General features: G+C 43.3%; 1 non-coding gene across 1 annotated transcript; it reads right to left on the bottom strand.

Annotated features, from left to right (window-relative positions):
- Positions 1 to 335: 335 nt before the first annotated feature.
- LOC122807349 lies at positions 336 to 466 on the bottom strand. The gene has a single exon (XR_006365656.1). It is a non-coding gene; the product is annotated as a U8 small nucleolar RNA (small nucleolar RNA).
- Between the last annotated feature and the right edge of the window lie 7,782 nt (positions 467 to 8,248).

The raw sequence follows: 8,248 nt of genomic DNA, 5'->3' as shown, positions 1-8,248 counted from the left end.
TCTTAAAATTAGTGGTTTAATAACGACATACATTCGGGTTTCATCTATCAGAGGTGAACACATATGCTTCTATACCCTCAACTGTGTTACAGGAAGTTAGAAGAACATTAACACAACGACCAGCAGGAAGAAACAACCCATTTGTTTCACGGCTGTCAACTGCTAATTAATCTGCCTGTAGAAAATATAATAAGCAGAAACAAACGATTTGCTCCACCGCTATCATTGGGAAGTCGGTACAAACTGATATCACTAACCACACGCATTACACCGTACTAAAGAAACACTAATATAAAACCACACTTCTATTTACTAACCTATTACCGTCAGTGAGAATCAGACAAGGATACTGCAAAGGTTGTTAAGCTTCACAGTTGAGTAATTATTAATCATAAACTCATACACCTCATCATCATATTCTGCTTCTCTAAAAAGAGTAACAGGTAAGGATAAACCTCACTGACGATAGCTAACTAATAAAGAAAAACAACCTTCAGTGTATTGGTATCCCTTTTTAATCTGGAGGTGACAGGAGCCTAGGGTGTTCATATATAAAATGTTAATTTCTGTTTAAATGCTTTCTTTACTGTGTACATATCTCAAGCCTGAACTGAACTATATAACTTAAAACATATCATACATTTATTTTATATAATGTATGTATCCCATAGTACATCGGGTTTAATTTACATACACAACTGTTTCTGGAATTAGTCTCACGTTTCTGTCTGCATGTGTTTAAATGAAATAAATTGAGTCGACAGGAAAAACGTCATTTCCTTGTTTACGTTTGCAATTCCCGGAATATTGTAGTTTTGCTTTTGACTGCAGATAATGGTATGTTATCATCTGACAACTTAATATTGCAGTTTTCGGCAGATGTGTCTGTAGTGTTACACCCCACACTTTGGCACTATTTATTTTGCTGTTCAGTTAGTTCGCAGTGCTGTTATCATACCTGTCAATTGCACCTCATTATGAGATGTTTATCTTCCTCGAAGTCGACATCGAAAAGGGTCAGTCACACCTTCAGTGTTAGGAAATGTTTAACAGCTATCCATGGCAAAGGAAATGAATCATATCAAATCATTAAAATATCTTTTTTAATAATAAAAAAAGAACAGCATGTTTAACCATCCTATTACCTTCCTAGTTGAAGTTGCTCGTTAATATGTGTTCCCTATTTTGACCATTTGTTCCACATTATAACGGCTAGTGTTCCTCGTTTTCGAGATGGAAGGTTGAGAGCTCTACATTTGTCTCCTTCAATTTTTATGTTGTTTCGAAGTTTGAAAAGGGCCAATTACTGGAGGCCTCTGCCACCACTGCCCTTTCTTATTTGACGAGTTTTCACACGTGAAACTGGCGCTAACTAACATAATTAATTATTGACAGACATCATTAGAAACACCATAAAATGATCTACGGACATCCAGGGCTATTGCTACGTTTTTAAATAACCAAATTGCTTCTCAATCGTCCCTGATTTTTTTGGGACAGCTCTAATTTTTATATACTTCTTTTACATCACAAAATGAATACTGATTCACATCTCATTGTTCCGTCAATAGTTCAAGGCATTCGTACTAATATTTTTAAGTGTCTCTGATTACTTCTGGATTTCTCCCTGATTCATTAAGAGCAGTCGTGACGAAAATGCCTTCCTCTCAGCCCCTTGGCGCAATAAATCTTGACAAAGCAAAGAGTGTGTGGTTGGGGAGGGGAGTAAAGCTCCAAAAATAGGGACACATTTTAAATATTGCTCTTAGATCAGAAAGTTGCCAGAATAAAATATTTTATATCAGTATACATTTTCTGAAAGATACAAAGTCTGAAATGCAAATCTGTGTAATTATTTAGTGTCTTAATCCTCAGTGATTTACTAGAAAACCACAAATGTAATAAGAACAACCCAAACATATGAGGGGAAAATCTGGGCATTTGAGAGGTTTGCCAAAATGTGTGACTGCGTAGTACAGCAACACTACCAGCTCCCCACCCATGTCTGCCTACGCTGCGCGCAGCTCCAACTATACATCTCAACTGAAAAAATTTGCAGAATGTGCAAATTTTGGTCAATTCATCATAGGTTCATAGGTGTGTACTAGACTAATGGCCCTAGTGCCTTTACAAGCCTAGCCCATAGAAGTGCCCTGGCATCGTGCTGCCCGATGTTAGTTCCCAGTGCCTCTATCAAGTAGATCCACTGGAGTGATCCCGAGGAAGAACTTTCTATTACCCATCCACTCATCAAGATTTCTCTTGAAGAGGGACAGCGAGGTACTCTGCTTGACATGCATAAGAAGTCTATTCCAGAGCATGGGCAGTCTCTGGGTGAGGAACCTGTCCCTCCAGCATGTTCTATTGATTGTGGTAATGAGGTTGAGGTCTCTGGAGCATGTGGTGTGGCGGGATTGGGATTTCTTTAGATGTAGCATTTCTAACAGAGCTGGGTCAGACATGGCTTTGTAAGTCAAGCAGAGATCGCCTCCAAGTAGGCAACATGAGACAGAGAATAGCTGGAGTCTTTTGAGTCTATCCATGTAGGACGTGTTTAATGCCTAGGATCCTCTTTGTGAGGTACTTCTGTGCCTCTCCAGCTGTTGCAAGTGTCTAGTGAGGAACATGCCAAATGGGGCATTATACTCAATGACTGGTGTAATGAGGGAAGAGTAGAGAGAGACAATGACCTCTATTTTCCTGGATGCAAAACCCTTGGTAATGAGATCTGCCACATAGAAGGATTTTCTGACCACAGTGGCAATGTGGTGGTCGAAGGAGAGGTTGCTGTAAACCAGCTTCCCATAATCTCTTATAACGCCTTCAGTGTTCAATGGGCACCCATCGATGTGGTAATTAGTGGGAACTGAGTTTTTACCTAAAGGGATGATGACACATTTTTTGGCGTTAAGCTTAAGGCCATGGTTTTGACACCAGTCATTGGTCTCAGTGAGGCCTTTCTGTAGGATGTCTGCATCACTTGGGGAGTTAATAATGGCTCCCAGCTTGCAGTTGTCTGCGAACTTGGTCAGCAGGAGCCCCTTTGTGTTGGCCTGGACTTCTGAGAAGTAGATGCCACTCAGTAGAGGACCCAGGACCGATCCCTGTGGGACTCCACTCATGACTGGTCATCAGTCTGACTTAGAGTTCGCTACTTTCATTGTGTGTTCTATCTGTGAGCCAATTTGCAACCCTCCTAGTGATATAGGGATTGATGCCTAGTTTGGTGAGTTTATCAATAATTCCCGAGTGAGAAATGGTATCAAAGGCCTTGGCCAGATCGAGGTAGGCTGTATGCACTGCCTTACCTTCATCTGCAGCCCTGATGACTGACTCAAAGAAATCAATGAGGTTGAGCAGGCATGATCTCCCTTTCACAAAGCCAAACTGCGTGGGGTCCAGAGTTTGGAGATTTCCTATATCTTTGTAAATCATGTCTGTGATGAAGCAGTCCATAGCTTTACATATCAGACTTGTCAGGCTAATGAGGTAATAATTCCCAGAGTCTGTAGTCACTCCTCCTTTATGGAGAGGGATGACTGTAGCAGTGCGCCATTTGGTAGGGACAAAGCCTGAGGTGAGACTGTGGCTGAACAGTGCACACAGATGTGGTGCAAGTTCACTTTGTAGTTTATGTAGAACACAGCCAGGGATATTATTGGGTCCCATGGAAGCTGTATTCTTGGCCTTGGACAATGCAGCTTTAACCTGTGCTGCAGTAATGCTGGGTGCCTGGCATTCTACCGGTACTGTGATTGGTCCTTTGGGGAGGGTAAAGTTGGCACTGAATCTGTTGGCCAGTATGTTGGCAAGATCTGTTGGCTCAGTATAGGAGGTACCATTGTGCAGTAACTCAGAGCAAATCTGGGTATTGCCGTGGAGGCTCTTGATATAACTATAGAAGTCTTTGTGATTGTTTTTATTGTCTGCCGTGATTCCGCCTTCATAGCTGGCTTTGTAGGATTTGATGAGGGATCACAACTTTTTGTTGAGGCTAATATGGGAGCTTTTCCAGTCTTGGGACATCACCTTTTTCTGCAACAGTTTCTTCCTTCTGTTGTAGAGTTTATTAATGTCTGGGGACCACTAGATTGGCTTCCTTTTTTTGGAGGAGAGCATCTTGTTTCTGTTGGGTATGGCTAGTTCCATGCATTTATGTACATGGTCGTACAGTGCATTGGCGTATGATTCAGCAGTCATGCAGCTATTTTCCATTGGTATGGGTGCCGTGAAGTTAGCCATCTCTGTTTTTAGGAGTCCAAAGTCAGCTTTGGAGAAGTTTTTCAAGATGGTTACCTTTGCGGGGGGAGGGTGAGAGGTGGATTTCCATGGTGATTAGTTTATGGTCAGATCTGACCAGGGAGGGATTGACTATTGGTGTAGAGCAACAGTCGCCCATGTTAGTAATAACTGGTCAAGGATGTTGCTTCCTCTAGTGGGGGTCAGAATGAGCTGGTCCAGAGCATTGGAACTGATGAATTCCAGGAAACAATGGTCCATTTTATTGGTGCTTGAGTAGTTTTCCCAGTTGATGGAGGGGTAGTTGAAGTCTCCTAGTATGAGAGTGTTGGGCTGGACCTTGATAGATTCCAGGATGCTTAGGAACGTGGAGTGAGACTCAAGGAACATGGTTGGGGACCTATAGCAGGCTATGACCTGGATTGCCACCAATGTTAGTTGTAGTATCTGAGATGTGTTATATTGGGCTACAAGTCTGGAGGTGTGCATTTCCTTTATGAATATGGAGACACCACCACCTTTGGAGCCCATGTTTCGAGGCCGAAAGGTGTGGAATGAGTTATAGCCTGGTAGCGCAGGGGTGCTTTCTGCCGCTTTAAACCAGATCTCCATTACAGCACAAATGACAATGTTCTCCATTTTGAGGCATGCTTTGAGCGAGTGCATCTTGAGATTTAGACTTCTAGCATTGAGCAGCATGACCCACAGATTGCATTTATTTATAGCTGTTGTGGTGGTAATTTGGTCTTTGGAGCACCACCGAAAAAAGGCACTGTAGGGGTGGCAAGAGCCTTAGCCAGTACTCGGAAACCCAGGGGTGACAGATGCAGGCCATCTCTGGCAAAGCATTGAGGTCTGTCAGTCATGTCATCCCAAGCAGACAGATACTGGATCCCCTTAGAATGACACCAGAAACTTAGGCAACTGTTGAAGTCAATCATTTTTTGTTTGTACTGCGCTATCATTCTGGGTGACGGTAGCATACTGTTCAGGGCTAGTGTCATACCTGCCTGGGCCACATAATCCAAGAGTTCCACCATGTTTTTTTCATGTAGTCCAGGGAGGTACGTCTCAGTTCATTCACACCCACATGGACAATGACATAGTCATACTTGTACTTGTAGTGACCTGAGTGCATGTGTTATGTGTTGGATTCTGGCACCTGATAGCTGACTGTTACCTTCTCCTTATTCAACCTGGTGAGTGGGACATCTGTGTGCCTCACTATTGAGTCACCTATGATTAGTGTAGTGGGCAAGGTGTTTAGCCTTAGGGGCTTAGGTTGAGGGGCACACTGTGGAGGTGAGCTATGTGTCCTGTGGTTTGTGCTGTGTTGTGGTGGTAGAGTGTGTTTCTGTCTTGGAAGTCTCTGCTGTTTGGGTAAATTTATGTTGAGAGCTACCGCAAAGGTGGGTGTGTGGTTTGTATTTTTATGTGAGAGCTGGGTGTTTTGGAGGGCTATGTGTTCCTTGTGGTGTGGTGCAGGTGTTGACCTTCTTCTCTGGACCAGCTAATCCGGTCTTGGCTGGACAGTGCAAAGCTTCCAGTTGGGTGATATAAGTGCATCTCTCACAAGTCTGAGTGTTGGGAGGTAAGAGGAGAGGGTTGTCTGTGTACATGAGGCAGTTGCTGCACTGCCTCAGAATGCCCAAGTGTACCAGGAGGAGTGGTCATAACTACTAAGTACTGGCGCTATTTCTGTAAAGAATGACTAGTGCTGATGGCACTTCGGTACAAACACCTGTTGAAGTGCAAAGCGATTAGGTTATCTGAAGTGCAAGAGAGAAAGAACTAGCAAGATCTAAGGGAAAAACTGAAGAGTAGACTTTCTGGCACCAGTAATAGTTTACCTCAGCTCTGTGCCGCTTAGCAGAGCTTAAACAAACACAAACCCGCACAAACACGGGCTTTAAGCCAGAAAGTTGAAAGGGATGGAAAAACTGACCAAACGGCCAATAAACTACAATATCTGGGCCTGAAACCACTCCTTTTGTGGTAGATAGGATATCTAGTGCTTACTACTCCCACTGAAAAGCTAGAAGGCTTCCCTCCAACACAGAAAGGATTGGTGGTGGGCTCAGAAGCTTATAAACAATCCTGGATACAGCAAATCTGTATTTAGACTAGATTAGTTACAGGAAAGGTGGAAAACAAGTGCAGATGCAGGCTTTTAAACCAGAAAGTTGAAAGGGATGGAAAAAAGTACAGTTGTGTACACTTACCATAAATGTAGATGTTCACTGTTGCAGTCATTGCATTTGGGTTATCTGCTTCCAGTAGCCCTCAGTTGGCCTGATTAAAAAAATCTTGAGTCCTGCATCAGTTGCTGCCCCTTCTTCCATGACATCAGGTCGTCAGGGGTATAAAACATGCAGCTGACGCCATTACATCAGTTTTTCTTGCCCCAGATGTCAGGTATGCCCGTAATGGGAAGCAATTAATTCTATAATACAAGCATATATCTCCAACAAAAAAGCAAATACACCAAAAAACTTTTTGAGCATAGTAAGTGAGAGTAGAGGTATAGCCAAAAGAAGAAAGGGGGCTGGAGGGAGGGTAACCAGGACTACAACAGTGAATACACTCAAACATCTACATTTATGGTAAGTGTACACAACTGTACTATGTTCTTCATGTTTCACTGTTGCAGTCATTACATTTGGGTAGATTCCCAAAGCTAAGGTTGGCAGGAAGAATTTAAATAGAATTAGGACCAGCTATAAGGCCCTGCAAGACTGCAGTGGCAACACCAGCTCTGGATTTAGAGAAAATTGGCAAATGATAAGTATGTACAGAACTCCAGGTAGCAGCTTCTAGGATGTCCCTTGTAGGGACACCCCTGAGAAAGGCTGTAGAGGTAGATGCAGCCCTGGTTGAATGGGGTCTGATGCTTTGTGGGATAGGTTTTCCATGGTGCTTATAGCAGAAATGAATGCAGTGGCCTATCCATTTTAAAATGGTTTGCTTTGAAACAGCTTTCACCTCTGTCCCTGCAGCAAATGCCACCAGCAATTGTTCAGATTTCCTTTGAGGTTTAGTCCTATCCAAGTAGAATCTAAGTTGTCTGTATGCATCTGAGTGCAGTATCCATTCCCCTTTGTTCTCTGGGTTAGGAAAGAAGGTAGGCATACGAATGGACTGATTAGGAGCCACAATGGATACCACCTTGGGCATGAAGGAAGGATTGGTTCTGAGGGACACCCTGTCTGCATGAAACATGATGAAAGGCTCCACTACCATAAGGGCCTGTAATTCAGATACCCTTCTTCCAGAAGTGATTGCTAAAAGGAAACCTGTTTTCCAGGAAAGGGATTTTAAATCTGTAGTAGCAGCTGGCTCAAAGGGAGGAAGAGTGATTTTCTCCAAGACAAAGTTAAGGTCCCAGGCTGGAGTTGGAGCTCTACTGGGTGGCCTTACATTTTTGGGCATTCTGAGGAACTGCTTGAGCAGTGGGTGAGAGAAGAGGGGAGGCTCTGTGCTATAATGAGCTGAAATGGCTGAAGCATGAATTTTGATGGAGGAAAAGGACAATCCCTTATGAAGCATCTTAGTCAAACATTGTATAATCTGAGGTAAATTGGACGCTGCTGTGCTCATCCCTTGAGATTGGTTCCAGGTACAAAATCGTTTCCATTTTGCAGCACAAGATTTTCTAGTACTAGGCCTCCTAACCTCTAAAATGATATCCATCACTGATTTACTGAGGGGTGGTAAAGGAGAGATTAGGTAATTAGCCAGGTTGCTAGGTTCAGGGTTTGCAGCTGAGGGTGCAGAATCTGGTTCTCCTGCTGACAGAACAGGGAAGGAGTCTGAGGCAGGTGCCATGGGGCCAAGCTTGACACACTGCGCAGGAGGGAGTACCAGTGTTGGTGTGGCCAGTCTGGTGCAATTAACATCGTCCTTGGCTTGTCCTGTTTGATCTTTAGTAGTACCTTGGAGAGCAGAGGCAGAGGAGGAAAGGCATAAACTGATAGGTTTTTCCAGCTGAAGGATATTACATCCACTTTAC

This window comes from Protopterus annectens, chromosome 7.part0 (assembly GCF_019279795.1).
Source record: "Protopterus annectens isolate FY-2018-M chromosome 7.part0, PAN1.0, whole genome shotgun sequence".
NCBI lineage: Eukaryota > Metazoa > Chordata > Ceratodontiformes > Protopteridae > Protopterus > Protopterus annectens.
Note: the sequence above shows the minus strand (reverse complement) of the source record. Positions and strands in the feature narration are given on the sequence as shown.